At 50.1% G+C, this 17,447-nt stretch overlaps 1 protein-coding gene and 1 long non-coding RNA gene across 5 annotated transcripts in view; one reads left to right on the plus strand and one right to left on the minus strand.

Annotated features, from left to right (window-relative positions):
* Window positions 1-17,447, minus strand: part of Synd (protein kinase C and casein kinase substrate in neurons protein Synd) — a 110,568-nt gene that overhangs the window by 37,823 nt on the left and 55,298 nt on the right. Inside the window, exon 1 of one of the 4 annotated variants that reach the window (XM_077703608.1) lies at window positions 6,265-6,441. The exons of 2 other annotated variants lie outside the window; for them this stretch is intronic. The gene's annotated coding sequence lies outside the window, so the exon portion shown is untranslated. Of the gene's footprint in view, window positions 1-6,264; window positions 6,442-17,447 lie in introns of those variants that run through there. One more of the 4 variants, XM_077703613.1, reaches the window with a different exon arrangement.
* Window positions 874-3,800, plus strand: LOC144174757 (uncharacterized). Its single transcript, XR_013323518.1, has 2 exons — window positions 874-998; window positions 2,400-3,800. It is a non-coding gene; the product is annotated as an uncharacterized LOC144174757 (long non-coding RNA).

Below are 17,447 nucleotides of genomic sequence, written 5' to 3' on the forward strand. Positions count from 1 at the left end.
AACATGAAGGAAATATCCACACGATCTTTGTGAGCCTCCCAAACACCCTCCCAACACCAGTAATAAGACGTTTGTGACGGCGCAGAAAAATTAATGCGTTGGGCACGGGAAAAAAGCGTTCATCTGATACAAGTCAACAACAACGAAAGAAATAGAAAACAGCCGTTTGATTTCCTGCAGTGCAATGCGCGTGTAGGGGCTCGGTGCTTGGTACGCATTAGACTTTTGAGTCTTCATAAGAGCATCTCAAAAATACTGGAGGGAAGCCTACGCATTCTGAATACTATAGAGGAGCTCTGAGCGCTGAACCTCGCGAATAAGCTAGAAAGGACGAGTTGCACACGATCTTCTGGCCGATGCTCTGAAGAAAGTTGTTCTCTCTCTCCTCGTGTGTTGCAAACTTGTGGGGGATGCAGCTTTAAATTATTCAGAAGTGTCAAAATGCGGCAAAAATAACTGAATTACCAGAAATACGCTTTTTAATGCCCTAAAGCACCAAAGCGGGCGATTTCTAGCACAAGCACTGCTGTCCCTCACAAGCGGAGTGTAGCAGACGACAGCGGCGCGAGTCCCTAAGCCGACGTCAGAGCCAGGGGGCGCCACTCAAACACCTCACCCATAGAGAAATAAAAAATTAGAAGAGTGGACACACGGGCTTATCGCGGCCGAGTGGCCTGACTCGCGCGCCGTCCGGCAGTCGGCGCAAGTGGTAAAAAATTATATATTTAAAATAAACTAACACACAATATTATACTTTTAAAATTTTGTTACACATTAGACTACACATTTTTATTTGTGTAATAAGTTGAATGGCTGTCAATGTAAATTTTTGTGGCTTCTTTGCGCCAAGCCTGGCCAAGCCGCAAGCGCAAGCCGCCATTTGGCTCTTCCGGCAGCGTTTGCACGTGCGTTTCTGCAGCCTCGTGCTAACCTCTGTTGTTGAGAAGGAAACGCCTAGCGCTTTATTTGCGACATCGGTTTTGCATCCTGAACGAAAGGTGAGACTTTCTTTTTTAAAGTGCTGGTGTGGCGTATCATATTTACGTTTCCTTGTACTGCAAACGCTGCGAGCACTGAGTAACCTCAGGGAATGAGGCATAGCTAGTGCTGCGTCTTTAAGATAAGCGCTTTGGAAACGCGCCGGAAAGGCGTAAGACACCATTTTTTAGCTGGACGTAATGGTATTTTAGGCTGGTTGTGCAGTTTTATCTAGCGCTGAGGGATGCCAGCGGTACGCGCCCGTCGTCGCACGTAGCGTTTACGTGCCGCAAACGACGGCTGTGAGTTGCGGAAGTGGCCAGCCGGCCGGCGGTCCGTAGGCGAAGCAGGCGTTGTGCGCTCTCGCTGCACTGAATTACGTGAGCCGCAGGCTGCGTTGTATTATACTAGCTAGCCATTGCTAGCTTGGCCAACTGTTACTGCTATTATGGCCGTGATGCGCTGCAAAGCCGTCCGGGCTAACGTACACGGCGAAGTAGCCGTATCTGCATTAATTTGGCTTATCTGGGCATAACCAGTAGCCGTACACTCATCGCAAGTTTTACACATGGGTGCATACCAAGCTGCCTGCGTACAAAGCGAACCCGCTCGCCGACGCCGATAACGCGCGCTCGTCGCTTCGCTTTGGCGCGCCAGGTACGGTAAAAACGCGTCTTTCGTCGGCAGATAACAGCTTTGCTCGAGGCGGGGTGAGTGGGCAGTGCATTGAAACCATCAAATTTGGTCTTCGTTCTACATCGTATATCAATTCCGGTATCGCAGGCATTGCATACAACTGTTCCACACTTGCCGTTTTTTCAAGCGTTTGCTCTCTTTTCTCTGGTCATATTTTGGCTAGTTTCATTAAACACGTATTGCGCAGATTGCACCTATTCAGTCGGAACTGTGTGTTTCTTGTCATATCTTTTTAAGGCATGGCCTTTGACGGTCAGTAGTACTCAGTACGACGCTCACTGCTGCTTGCCATGGTGCCCACACAGCGCCCAAATATACTTTCGCCAGGTGCCCGTTCTCGGGATGCGTTTCTTTCGCGAGCCCGTGGGGCAACAGGTTTGTTTAACGTTCAGCTCGCTCTCGCTCTTTGTCCTGATTTTACAAAAAAGACAAAGGGATTCAGGCTATGTGAGCAGCGTTATCATTCTTGTTAACCCAAACAATAGGTGAATTGCATTAAGAATGTGCCTAACCAGTGTTGCGAAATTACAAAGACCCATATTTTAAGTGTTGCTAATAGCTTGACCGCATGATTGCTGAATAGAATAAGAGAACTTGTGTTTTAAATAGGTGGCATGCACTGGAGGCAATACTTGAATACTAGTTGCAGTGAAATTTACAGACTATTCGCATATCATCTGTCATTGCAAGCAGTTTGTGTACTATATCACCTATCACCTGTGCAGGTCTACAGGTGCCCTCAAGACAGAGCCAACCAGCCAGCTGCATTCGTCATACCAAACATGGTGCAAGCATTTCATGAATCGTGCCCTCACAGGACTCACAGAAGTGGCCGTGCCAACTGTTCTCCCAGAGTTATTCAGTTGTATTGATGACTGCCTGCAATGCTTCTTGCTACCTCATTGATGCTTCTGATGGATACCGCAACTGTATTCCATCTATTGAACCTTGCCATTAGCACCTAAAATCTAACGCAAGTCTCGGCACTCAATAAGGCGTGACCACTGAAAAGACTATCGTTGACTCAAGGAACAAATGGTTTTTTATCACTGACATGCCTCATATCATTAAAACCACTAACAACAGCGTATACAGTCTCCAAACTCCACTCGCAAGTTATTGTTGCTGCTAGTTGTAATATTGTGAAAACAGTACATTCAGAAAAACCCTTTTACATTATGAAGACTGCCAGGGTAAGAGGTCATGCTAAATGTCGTTTGTCACCATATGTGCTGCCTGTTGTCGGACTGGCCTAGATGAAGAGAACCATGGTGGGACCTACGTTGTCAAATGCTTATGGGATTCTGTAATGTGCCACCATTGTCTCATACACGAGAAGCATATACTGCTTCCCTGTTTCTTATATTAAACTGTTCGTATTGACAGCGGAAGGCATGAATTTGTGTGCCTTAATCGAGCCTGGAACCTGTCGGTTGACTACGTGCACGTACCTAAAATATCCCCGCCTGGCCCTTTGCCTTTACTGGGAAGGCAACGCTTTCGTAAGGTAACCCGGCTTCTTGGGAAAATGCACCATTGCAAGAAACCAATAGTAAGGTGATTTTTTTCCTCTTAACCTTTTGCGTGTGCATCTCCACATAAATGGGATTTCTGTTCAATTACTGATACTGATTTGAAGTTGCCCCGAGGCAATAGATCTCATTAGCGTTCATCAAATAAGCGAGGCCATCAAAGCTAAAGTTTTTCCCTTCTTCCACATCCTAACTGGAGAAATTGCCAGACTAAGAAAATTATCTGCGGAGATAGGGGTTGTAAACAGTTGCAAGTATCCGAGTGTCTAGATTATGTTATTGTTGATATTTTTGTATGACTGCAACAGCGCACACAGTCTGAGGGTGTCGTAGATACAAGTAAACCTGTGGATGGCTGAGTTTCTGGGTTTTCTGCATTTTCAATTACCGTGGAGAAAAAATCCTTTGTGTGGTTGTGATACCTTTACTTGTGCATTTTTTTTTTTCATTCCTGGAAACGTATTTTCCTCTCACTACTGTGTATTGTCTCTGTTGTGTATTACTCACTGTTTATTATTATATGTGTGTTGCAAAGAATGATGACAATTTGAACTTGTTCCGTTTAGTGCCATGCAATAAATATTTCTTCATTTATGGTGTGTCTCTTTTATGTGGCTCGGCAACATGTGAACACGCGACAGAATTCTTAACCAAGTGTGAATGGTACTGTAAATTGCAATTTCACGTTTTCAGAAAAAAGTTTTTTTTTTGTAAAAGTATACGGGCACTAAGCCTGAGAATGATATATTCAAATAAACACTAATTATTGCATGAAAGCGTCCGAATACCGTACCGATGCCCGTCGCTATGAGCAGCGCTTTCCAGTCCTTCAAACTACCCGCCAAAATCGGTGTCCGCGAAACCGAAACCGAAAGTGAACGTACGAAAGTATGGTTAGTAGTTTGGCTCTCCGTCCGCTCGGTGCGCTACACTACAGTACAGTCATTCGGCCGCAGGGCTCTATGGGAGTGTCCACTCTTACCAGTATTTCTTTCTCTATGCCTCACCGCCAATAGGAGTGGCACACACTCGCGGTCAAGTGGACAGCGCAAGCTTCCATCGGAATGTCGCAACCAACGCCAAGTCAATGCCCGAAGCCAGCGTAGCGAATAACAGGACGTCAAGACTAGTTCGCCAACCTTATCTCGCCAAGCCAAAACGCCGTCTTTTAAAAAAGACCTACTTCACAAGAAACGTAACCAGGCCCTCTTCAGCGATGGACTGTCTACGAGTCTTCGAAAGCCCCAGCCTTAGCGCAACGTTACCACGACTAGGAAAAAAGCTGTAGTACTCGGATACCACCCAGAGGCAAGCCAAAGGGTTATAAGTTCAATGTCGGCCATCGTTGATTGATTGTAGGGTTTAACGCGCCGACGCAACGCAGGCGATGAGGCGCGCCGTAGTGGAGGGCTCCGGATTAATTTTGACCACCTGGGGATATTTAACGTGCGCCGAAATCTCGTACACACGGGCGTTTTTGCTCTTCGCCTCCATCAGAAAAGCGGCCGCCGCGGCCGGGAATCGAACCCGCGACCTTGTGCTCAGCAGCGCAACGCAATGTCGGCCATCGTGAGTCAGCAGGAAAGTCAAATTCAAGTTTACGGGGTTTGACGCGCCGAAGCTACATCTGGTGTGAGGGGGTCTTCGGATTAATTCTGACCACCCAGGGATCTTTAACGCGCGCCGAAACCTCGACGCACGGGCGCTTTGTCTTTCCGTCTCCATCGGAAAAGCAGCCACCGCTGCCGGGATCGAACCCACGTCCTTGGGCTCAGCACCACAATGCTTAACAGTAAAGTCAACGATATTGGCACGAACACGAGCTACCCGAGCATTTAATTTATTTTTTAGCCGAATCGCCATTCCTTCACGCTACAAACATGAATGAGGAGACGTTTGCTTAATGCTCCGACGATGGCGTACGATGATCAACCGCGTGCACTCGCCCATTTCGCCAAGCAGCGGACGTAAGCTTATTGCGCATACCAAACATTTGTTTCTACACGTAACGGGAGCCTAATATTCCGCTTCGGAAAATCGATTAAATGTCCGATACGCCGCGGCGAAGGCGAGGTAGCAGCTGGCGCGGGCGCTAACGTCGTCCGAGCCGGTCGACAGACTGCGACCCTCCGCCGCAGAGGACGATTATGCACTGCCATCACGTGCGACGCGTAATCTAAGCACACCAAACAAAATGAAAAAAAAAGAAAGAAAAGATAAAAGACGGTACCGCGACATTTCGCCGACTAGGAGAAGCGTAATTAAACTTCCCGCACCGTTACACAAAAAGCGTGTTTTCTTAGTTCTTTAAAAAAACAAAACAGGATATGATCCCGCTCGAATGAATAAATGAATGAATGAATGAATGAATGAATGAAGCAAAAACTTGGCCATGCGCAAGAACGTAGATTCATTATGGCGAAATCGCTCAGTTTGAAATTTCGCTTTATTCGATTGATTGATTGATTGATTGTGGGGTTTAACGCGCCGACGCAACGCAGGCGATGAGGCGCGCCGTAGTGGAGGTTCGCTTTATTCGAAGTATTTCATCACGGTTCCCACTGGACTGCATGGGGGAGCAAATGAACAGAAAATACAGCGCAGCAGCGACGGAAAGGAAGGCAAGACTAGTGGAGGAGGCCCGAAAAGTGGTGCAACCTGGGGACATGACGGGTCTAAATCTTGTACACACGGGCGTTAAAACAGCCATAGCAGCAACCGGAAATCGAGCCCGCGACCTTGCTATTGCACATACGCAGAGCCATATCCTCCGTGATACTGGGGCTGGTAGAACACGGAATAAAAGCGAAAAACGACGAAGAGGGGGGGGGGGGGCGCAAAGTACCGCAAATGCCGAGGGGGGGGGGGGGGGGGGTCACGTACTACTGCTACCAGCTCGTTCGCATGCGGCCCACGCGCCGGCGCCGTTTTCTCCACAATACGCCAAATATACACTCGGGACGGCGGAGCGCTCACTCGGCACTCATACAAAGGGCACACGGCGACCGGGTTCGGCCCGCACAGGCGCTCCACAAACCAAACAAGCGCCAACACTCACCGCGCAGCGCACACCACACAAGCCTTCGAGGAGGTCGGCCGGGCACGTGCGGTCTGTCCGTCGGCACACAACAGGGCCGGAGAAAGCCACGACGACGAGGGGGAGGGGAAGTGCGGCCGGGAGGCAGAAGTAGCGCAGGAAACGCGCATCCGATCGTCGTGAAGAGGCGACGCGGCGCTCGGTTCTTCCGGAGCGGTGAGAGCGCGACTGACGGCTCGGCGCGTTCTGGCGCGCGAGCGAACGCGACGAGCGTCGCTCGGTGCGCGCTCCGTCGGAGCCCGCGGGGGCCAACACCCGGCCTTCACACCGGCCGTTGTGGCATGCGCGCGCGTTTTGAATTCCCGATTACCGGTACAACAGTGACGGGTGAAGCCATTCTTCGCGCTTTCTTTTTTTCCTGCCCAACGGAGGAAAGCGAAATTACTCTACGAGGCAGGTGATTTACCTTGGCGAGCGCGCTACCCTCGAGGGAAATAAGAGCGGGGAATGACGCGCACCGCTGCTGCCTGCTTCGCAACAAAGAAACAAAGAAAGTTTAAAGAACTGCAGAGGCGTTCGCACGCCACGCCACCGGAGACTGGAAAACATCGAAGGGGGCGGCGTAACCGAAAGTTTTCTCCCGCCCACAAAAACGAACGGGAAAACGAAACATGACTATACGGTCTCAGCTGGAATTTTTTTACACACAAACACACTTTATATATATATATATATATATATATATATATATATATATATATATATATATATATATATATATATATTGGTATAATAAATATTTCGCGCCCCACGCTTCGTTCAAATTTTTTTCGCCCAGTTTTTAATTTCCCCACGAAGACACTCAGCTCACTCTCATTTCACGCCTTTATGCCAACAAGCGCTGAGAAAAACAAGGGGGGCGGGGGAGCAGCATACGGTTGGGGAGAGCGCCGCGAAGCTATTAGACGCACGCAGCGTGCATGGGAATAAACATTCACAGCGACGGTTCGGTTGCAGAATAGACGAAAGAGCCTGGCGCCACCCGCGCAAGCTGGCTTCCACCCCAGATTGAAATGCTGCAATGATAGAAGCAACGTATACCTCGTTTCCATCCCGCATATGGTGATATACTTAATACAAGATTGAAACGCCAGAGCCAGTGTCGTTTGAAAGTTACGGCTAAGGAAATCTGCGTGAACGAAAACTAACGACCAATATATCTCTTAACGCGAGGGGCACTGACACAAAAATTTTGCATCTTGTTTTTTTTGTTGCGATAAGTAGCTAGTGACCTACTTATAACCTGTAGAAACCTCATTTGCTTCAGCATGCGACGGTTGTTTAATTAGAGGCATTTTCAATGCGGCCAGTCGCAGTTTCGGTTTCAGCGAGTGCCGCGAAACGATGGATTTTGTGGATTTTGTGTGAACAAAGCTGACCACGTGACCGTCGGAGGGATATCACAGAGCAGAGCCGCCGTAGCACTGTCGAATCCGCATCGACGGCAGTTTCTGCGAATGCCCCCACGTACTGATCTCGTGAGGCGCTTAATTAAAAAGCGACCGTGGATGTGACGCAGGCGCTGCGAGTGCAAATGCTACCGCGGCTAAAGAACGACGCGCGACGCTCGAGACGGTGGGTGGCAAGACGCGCGCTGGGAGCAGCCGGCCGGTCTGCCTACAGGTCCGCCTACAGATGTGTTCGGCTTAGCACTGCGGCGGATATTCGCGTGCCGCTCTCGTAAGCGGTGCAGATGACAATTTTTAATGCAACCCGCCATCGCATCATTAACTCCTTTCTCATGTAAGCCACCATGGTCGGGACTTGGGGACAATTTCGTGCAGCGGTAACAAGCTATCACTCGAGCTACCTGCACCGGCCGCGGCCGTGGCCGCCGCCTGCACAGCGACCGTGCGGCTAGCTCAGTGGGCTTTTCGTGCCTCCGCCGCGTTTTCGCATCCAATGGTAATAAACAGTAATAGAAACAGAGCGCTTGGAATCGCTGTAGAACTTTGGTCGTGGCCAACTGCCCGATGAGCTGACGAAATCACGGCGCCTCCGCCGCCAACGATCGGGTCGTTCGTTCTCGAGAGCAGAAGCTCCGCCCTCCGGCCCTCCGATTGGAGCGGCGAGCCGGGCGAGCCGGCAAAAAGCGCCGGCAGTGCGGAAGCGGCAAACACAAACTCGTGACGTGTGTGGATGTTGTTTATTTACAATTGCGCGTGGTCCCCTGCTGGCTGCTCGGTTGCGTTTCGCACACTTTAAAATTGATTTTAAATATGTTCTAGGCTGTATTCACCGCTGATATTTTGCAGATGATGTATATGTGTTCCCACCAATCTATCTCCGAAGTTATCTCGCCTTCAAAATTTTGTGTCAGTGCCCCTTTAACGCGACAAAATAGTGCACACAGCACCGGGGCCGGTGGAAAACGATGTAGTAGAGATGGGCCTGACAGGCCAACGAATAAAAAACCCTACGAACACAAAATTTGGATTACGAGACGTTTCCCACGGCGTTAGTAACAAAAATAGTCCAGCTTAGCCCCCAATGTCCTCGCACGAAGAGGACACTGTGGGCTAATGTTCTCGCAAAAAAAAAAAAAAAAAAAACACTGCTTCCCGCTCTAAACATGTCCCTTGCCCGCAGGACCCCAACGAAAAATCTTAACCACTGCAACAAGGCACGTAAAAAAATTCGCGAGAATTTTCCGCTCGTATATTAGCTGCGAAAATGGGCAACGATGCCGATATAATCCAGAATGACGCAAAGGATATCCTCCCTTGCCGCCGTTCATTTAACGAGGCTCCACCACGCCGTAAGCTTCGCTTTATTACAAAGCCGTAACACTTGGCGAGTCTGTAAATAATGGGCTATATAAACGAACACATGCGAAACCATGATTTCGCACGTGTTTCATTTTAAACCCCCGGAAGCCGGGGGAAAAAAAAAGGTCACTTTCGCATCAGCTGAAACTAAATTCAAAGCTCGACTCTATAGACAACGCAGCTGACTACAACGAATAACGGCGCATGTAACGAAGAAGACGACTGTACTAGCCTGTTGTCTTACAGGCGCTGAGTATAGTTAGAAAGGTCTCTCATGGGGGTTCAATTCCACGCGGCCGGAGACACTGCATCGAAGATCAGCGGTTACACTCGCCCGTCGGTCTGGTTTAACGTTTTAATCGTCGAGAACCACCACTAGTAATCCGGGAGGTATGCTACCCCGCCGTCTTAGGCGAATTGAACGGTTGTGGCGTTACGTCGTTGCTCTGGACAGTGATGCAAAGCGTGCGGACGAACGTACCCGCGGCCACCCTGCGTGTTTGACGAAGAACAGGTCCGACGACGCTGCGCATCCCTGCACAGCTCGTGGCGACAGAAGAGCTACGCCTGGCTGCTTGCACGGTCAATGGATACGTAGGCAAACACGAGGACAAGGCAGCTGCTTTAGCGCGCCACGGGCTACTGCCGAACACACTCACTGCTTTCAAATGACCTAGCGTGTACAGTACCGTTGCAAGAGTTTACGACAAGCGCGAGCGACAGCTACTGAAGCTGCCTTGGTAGTTAAAAGCCGCTATGTGCACTGTGAACTCCTTATAAATGAAAACGGAAAATGTCAAGTTCGGTACTCAAAGTTGAGCTTCACGAACCGGGGAAATCAGGTGCGTCTCTGAAGCGCTTCTGGTCAAGAGGTCCAAAGAGCCAAGAGGTCCAACAGCCACGTGACAGCCGCGGAGTCAAGCGGTACAACGCGTCAAAAGGTCCAACGCGCCTTGCTTTTTTTTTGTCTTGTCCACTTATAATTTACCTTTAAACCATTCCAATACATTAACCACTTCAGCTCATTTTATAAAATGGCTGGATGCCATAAAATGTCCTAGTAATATTTGGTCGTTTAAGTTATGCGGGTCTGCATTGCGATTAATGGCTGCCTTGTGATGCTTATTGATTGTTCTAGCTTCCGTCTCCCCTCGACCGCCAGTCTTTCCGCACGAAAAGCGACGGTGGGGTTGACTTTAGCTGCCGCGAAGGGTAACGAAGTGACATGAAAATTACTCGCACTGTAACTGTAGCGCTGCCTGTCCTTTGGGTGGGCTTTCAAAGCTTGCGTTATCGGTTCCTTCGACGGAATTACGTAAAACGACGACGTCGGCACGAGAGTAGGGGGATAAATATAACGAAAAAAAAATTATGCCGCGTATCTGCTCCTTGAGTTGCAAATTTCGACGAAAGACAATAGTCGTCGGGTGTCCCTGCCAAGTAGATACCTCCCGTATCTTCCCCGCTCCCGTCTCATGCTGTTCCTCTCCCATCTCCCACTGTAACTGTAGCGCTGCCTGACCTTTGGGTGGGCTTTTGAAGCTTCCGTTATCGGTTATCGACGGAATTACGTAAAACAACGACGTCGGCACGAGTAGGGGGATAAATATAATAAAAAAAAAAGAGTATGCCGCGTATCTGCTCCTTGCGTTGCAAATGTCGACGAAAGACGATAGTCGCCTGGCGCCCCTCCCGTATCTTCCCCGCTACCCCTCTCATTCTATTCCTCTACCGTCTCACTCCTCCCAAGATAAGCGGGCTAGAGGTTTGCTCAGGTCAATTTCAATTTACCGCGTTCCACTGCTCCAGGCCGGGTGCCTCGATGCCAGCGCTGACGTACGGCAGAGACGTGCGTGAATCGAGGAACCTGACGCGTTTATAGAACCCCGTTGCCCTACTCAACGTGCGCTCCAAGCGGAACGTGGAACCTATCTAGTGGAACCTTTTGTTATTGTTTCCGTTTGATTTCTTAAAATGCCGCCAGGAGCTATAGTGGCGCGGGCGACAACAGGCGAAGGAGTGATTTTTTTTTTCTGCAGTGGACGCAGTATTTCATTTGCTATTCGTAAAAAAACCAACATTCATGAATTTTATAATAAAGGGACACTGGAAATACCACTTATGAATTGATTTTCTGCCTCACATTTGCGTAATGTTTTGATCTTGTTCAATAATGTTGACAAGTATGAACATTGCCACCGGACTTAGAAGTCTAGATTAGGCTGTGGGTATCCATTGTGCAGATTCAGTTTCACTTTGGCCGGGTGGCTGAATCGAGTTACAGACAGACAGACATACAGACAGGCCAAAATGTCTGCGACGAAGTAGCCCAAGAAAGACTATCCTCTTTAAAAACTATTATTTTCACACGTACAGAAGCAACACGTCTTCGTCGAGGTCACAAGGCAGAGTGTTCCACGAAAAGCTCCTCTGCACGGGTGAGGGCGGAACTCGCTCCCGACTGGGCCGACACCCGCAGGCGCTCCACAGTGTGTATCGGGTTTCGGATTTTTTGTAAAGCTTGGTTGTCTGTTCCTGGTTCTTTTACTTTCCCGTGGGATTGCGGTTATTTGTTACACCTTGGATTTCTCGACACGTTGAGCCTTTTGACTCGCCTCAGCCGCGTCAAGAGGTCCACGGTGAGTCAAGAGGTACTCAAGAGATCCAACGAGTCAAGAGATCCGATATTGGACCTTTTGACGCGTTGAATCTTCTGACCTCTTGACTCGATATCTCTTTGAAGCTGCACCCGGCGGTCATTAAATAACTGCACACGCCTGCACATATAAGGGCGCGCTTTTTTTTTTGTTAAGGGATATTCGAGTTCGTCCTCAACAACCGAATAAATGCCTTGGCCCTTGGGCCACTAATGCGACAAATAAGCTGTCGCTACACCACATACCGGGCCCAATATAAAGTTGTTCTCTCTCTCTCTCTCTCTCTCTCTCTCTCTCTCTCTCTCTCTCTCTCTCTCTCTCTCTCTCTCTCTCTCTCTCTCTCTCTCTCTCTCTCTCTCTCTCTCTCTCTCTCTCTCTCTCTCTCTCTCTCTCTCTCTCACCGTCAATAGTTCCGACATGGCAAAGGAGCTCACACGCCCGTTTTGTTGCAAACGGGCGTCACCTTTTCGTCGACGATAAAACTCGTTGAAAAGCGGCTCACAAGAAGGTCGTTGTTCACCCGCGAGCACTGGGCAACGTTCACAAAAGGTGAGTGTACAGGTCAGACTCCGATCACACTGCGCACGCATGCCAAACTCGGCTACACTCTACAGTGTATACCTTCCTGCTTGCGCAGCGTGCGAGTGCAAAAAAATTGTACATCTACTCTGAAAGCTCAATGTAATAAATGACCGACTTTTGCTGCTCGCTTCAACTCAGGCTTCGTCAAACTTCAGGCCAACTCTTCGGCTCTGAAAGCCGTAGTACACCGCGACGTGTCCTTCAAAGCGCCACAAAGCCCACCTCCCGGCCCTCGACAGCGCGGCAATTCGTTCCGGCGGCTGTGTTGCCGGCGTCCCTCAAATTTCCACAGGCCACGGAGCGTTCAACACGGACAGGCCGACACAACACGCACACGCACGCAAACACAGCGGCGGAGACGCTAATCCACTCGAAATGCACGGAAGCCGGCCCTAATTCGGGCAGCGTACACACGCTCAGTGGAGCGAAGTTCGGGGTCGTCGTCGTCCAGGGGCTGGCACGCCTTTTCATTCGTTTTTTCCTGCACCTCGCTGGGCGAAACATTCGCACGACCTGAAAAAGTTCCCGCGGCGGGGTCCGAGTCGAGCCGCGAGAGGAGGACGATATCAAGGTCGGCACATGCACTGCCGGTGCGCGGGCAACACGGCAGCGCAGCCATGCAAGACGACGGGCCGGCGCGCGGGGAGGTTTCGGCGCCGATAACGGTAACATATATGGAGGCGCCGCAGCTTCCGCTCACCGCGGGCAGGACAAAAAAAGGGGCGCACGCAATGCAGCGGCGACGCACGGCGGAGCGGGGCTACTGCAGAGTGTAGCGGTAAACTTTTGCAGTGTAGCGGCAAACTTTGAGAAAAGGAAGCAAAACAAAACCCAACCGAACCTGCATAATTTTTTTATTATTAAGACAAGAAATGCGTGCTTTTTTTTTGAAAACAAATTACGTAGGCCACTCACGGGGAAAGAAATAGACGAAAGATAGCGATAACGACATAAAAAAGAGGAATGGAGCCGCAAAGACGTCTGCTGCGCGGCCACTTAACAGCGTCCGTCGGCAGCACGTAGAACAATGCAAGCGCAGCTTATCTAATATCCGCTGTAAATTTATGTGTAAAAGATGTAGCCTTTCTTAATAGAACGCGACAGCAATAAATGACCCATAGAGCGAAAAAAGCTTACGTTTGTAAGCAGCAGGTGACATGGCGTCGTTATTTTAGACTGGAGGGGCCGTAGCTCCCAATCTCCACAGGAGAGGAGACGAAGGATTGCTGTTCCGTATATCGATGGGAGAGGAGGGAGGGATGATGTTAGCAGAGCGGGCGTCCGGCGCTGTGCCAGTCCACCTCACGCCTGTGCTTTACGTGTTTGCGTGCGTACGTGTTCTTCAGAGACTTTACAGCTTAACACGACGCGAGGTTCAATTGTTTTGAAATATATCTGTCAAGTTTACAAAGGTAAGTGCTCCCCCGCCACCAATAATAAAAAAAGAACACCTCGCAAACGTAGGCGCGATAATATGCGACCATAATTTTGAAACTTCGCTCGCGCGCTTCCTGGTGAACCTTACCGTATGTGCAGTCTGGGTAAACAATACCGACGACAAGGGCAATTACCTTTCCTTTTCCCATTTGGTGGTCGTTTCGCTCGTACGCGACGCTCGCCTTCCGGGATGAAATTCTTGCAACGGTAGAGATTCCTCGGCTGTTCGCTATACCTATCAAATATTTGAGGCGCAAGACCACGTTCCCTATTCAATGTGGAGGAGGAGTGAACTCGCATTCCACCACACTTACGAGGAACAGCGCGGTGAAAAACCCCTGTCCCCTAACCATAAAAAACGTCCATTTATTGGTAATTTAAGAAACTGTAAGCAAAAAAAAAAAAAACTGCAACAAATGTTGAAGCCGGAACAAAGCAGCGGCAAGCTGGTGAAATTAACGCATGCGGAATGCAGTCTACTCGACCTCAAATGTTGCCAATGGGCAGTTTCAACGCCAATCTAGTAGAATAGTGGGTGCCATGCGGCGAATCCTTACTGTGCAGTGCTTTTACCAGGACCCAATTTACGTTCAAACTTCTCTGCAAGTGTGAGCGTGTGTGCGCGCGCAATGCGGATATTTTCTTAAAAGCGTGAGGGTTCCGGCTAGTAAGTAATCCACGAGCTTCACAGCGCGGAAACCGACCAGGGACGACAAGAGGGACTTGTTTGTAGTCCCTCTTGTCGCCCCTGGTCTGTCTTCACGCTGCGAAGCTCATGGATATTTTCAGCGTAAGTAGTGTAGAAATGAACTTCACGGGTTGGTCGCCATTGCGGCTGGAACCAACTTAACGCTGTTTCCGAAAACTATGATCATCACTGCGCTCCAATTCTTTGCAAATCCTGCGTTATCACCGAGGCTAATGTATAAAAAAAATTGTCGGCTGTAATGAAATGCAAGAGACACAATACAAGAGCGTCCGCTGTTTGTGGACTGCATCACTTCCACATTGATTATAATGATACAAGCGCGACGCGTCGATTAAAATACCTGGAGGATCACGTCGCGCAAGGAAAAGGAAATTCCTCGGGGCACGCAAGTCTGCCTACGTGGCTTGAATGCGACAGAATTATGGCTTCGTTTGACTCGTGCACTCCAACTCCATGTACGCGTATACGTGAGTTGGGACACGATGACACCGTTAAAGTACAGCCGAGTTCCTGGCGTTTGGCTCTCCTCGCTGCACTGTACGACCCCCTGCGGTTCGCCCCTGTTGGAGTACCTCCGTGGTTGACCGCGCTTAACCGCCGCAGAAACTGGCCGTACACCCAACGACAAAGCTCTTTCCATTACGAGAAACGGCGCGAGTCACTCCGAAAGCTTCCGACTAACGTCACGCCGACTGATGCTTTCTGTGGGCGCGACAGTGAGTCACGAGGGGCTCGCGCTCATTTTGCGTCCAGCCGCAAGTGGAGATATCCAACCACAGAACGACGGACAACGCCAGATTTCTTGCCTGCGGGATGTTTCCGCAAAGGCCTTCAACTCGCACGCCGGCAACTGCAGGAGCCCCACGTGCCGAAGTCCATATGTGGCGGTCGATTTAGGGTTAAAAGCTGCAGCGCACGTGTTCAGAACGCCGACTGTAAGGACACGCGGCACGGCCCAGCGTCGACGCTGCCGACACAGCGGACTTATCTCAGCTCCCAACCATGTGCGCCCGACACTGGGTGCCTTTTTCTTTTTGCGCTTCTCGGATTACGCAGTGCCGCCATGAGCTCCTCCTTACAGTTCGGCCACTCGTTGGTTATCTCGACACAGAAACGTTATTAGCTCACTCAGTGAGAGCACAGAATTAGCAAGCCTGCGAGCGTTTACACGCTGCGCTCGCAATAAAATGTTTCAAGAAAGCCGTTAAACTACCCCCGTCTTCCCTAACGTCACACAACGGCAGACTGATGTAACAAAACCACCGTTAAAGCGACATTAATGGTCCGGGAACGCGATTACACCGACTGCTTCGTTTATGGGTGAGACACAATCTGCAGTAAACATCCGGTGCCACTTCAAATAATAAAAAAAAAACGATAATCGACGAAAATAAAGCAAAATCGAGCCAGCTTCCTCCGAACGAAAGCGGTCGACCTCCCACACACGATCAATGTTTCCCGCGGGCCGGCAACCGGGTCGAAGCCGGAGTTCACGAAGACCAGCTCGCGTTCACATACGCACACACAAACTAGCAAGCACGTGCTCGACCTCGGAAGCCACAGGTGCGGGCGCGGCCACACATCGACGCAAAGGCCCCGGGCAAGTTGCTCAGTAGCGCAACTCCGCGGTAGCGCGCGCGCGCATGGGGGAAGGGGGAGTGGCATCATGAAACGATCTACCTCAGGTGCAGTGGAGGGAATCCCCAGCCACTGAAAGGCAGTTTACAGCAAAACTTCCACCGCAGCACTTGGGATGACGGAAAGCGAGAAGCAGATGCGATAAAGAGAAAACGGCGATGAAACGCATACAGAGCGGGGCCACTCGAGAAAGGGACCATTAGCGGGGCCGAATCGCAAGCGCGGCGCTATCGTCGTCGGCAGGACGACCGCGGCCGCGATGCCACCAGAGGACGCGGTTCGGGCTGCTGTGCCATCACCGGAGGATCACAACACTTTCTAGACGAAAAAGACTCGCACCCTGCTTCCAAAAACCCGCCTTCCACGCTGAATGCATAGCCACATCAGTCGCTACTATGGTAACGCTTCAAAAAAAAAAAAAAAAAAAAAAAAACCCCATGCAAGTCAAAAAAATGAAATCACGAGTCGTCAATCCCGACGCCGCTACTGGGCCTTTTAGTCGTGGAGGTGTGTTCGCGAGAAGAAGCGCCGGATGTGGGCCCTTTTATCGGAACTGAAACGTGACCCGCGTGCCACTGCGTATCCAGTCCGACACATCTCGCGATCCGGTACGCAGCGAAGGCTAGCAGCGGGTTGCTGGGCAGGCCGAGGGGGGGACGACAGCAACCACGACGCGGCGTAGTGCGCGCGCGCGCGCGCGTACGCGCTCCCGGCGGCATTCCGCCGCAGACACACACGTACCGCGCGGCCCCGCTAACCGCATCCGTCGGAAAAACGGCCGCTGATTGAACCAGACGCGATCACGAAAGTCGATACGGTGTTACGGGGTTGGGTTTTAGCGAGGGGTCACTCCATGAATTGCCCGCTCTCGCTTTTAATGCGTAGCATTCTTTGCCGAGTGCCCCCAACGCCAGGACCGTGTAACACTCTGCATTTACACAACAATGCAGATTTCGCGGAAGTTCCACCTTTAATAGTTATAATAGTGTAAGTGGACATAATTGGTCGAACAGAACTTTGAAAAACCAAGAAAATTGGCTGTAAGAATCTCTAGACAAGCGGCATAAGAATGCAACGCATTAGCCGACAATTCTCTGAATCTCTGTATATTTTTTTCCCTTTCATTTTTTGTCACTAACTGCGCGAAATACCGCTTTCCGAATAGGCATTCTGAAATTGCACGCACGCGCAGGTGACGACCGTAAATACATCGGTTAGACACTTCACTAAAAATTCGATTGCTTTGGCTGTTATAAACCACCACCACGTTTTTACAAAACTTTAGGCAAACATGCAATACATACGAAAAAAATTTCCCCTCTACCACAAACGCTTGTTTAGCCAAGCGCACGC

This window comes from Haemaphysalis longicornis, unplaced genomic scaffold (assembly GCF_048455015.1).
Source record: "Haemaphysalis longicornis isolate Haplotype H1 unplaced genomic scaffold, Haemaphysalis longicornis Haplotype H1 scaffold_3, whole genome shotgun sequence".
NCBI classification, from domain to species: Eukaryota; Metazoa; Arthropoda; class Arachnida; order Ixodida; family Ixodidae; genus Haemaphysalis; species Haemaphysalis longicornis.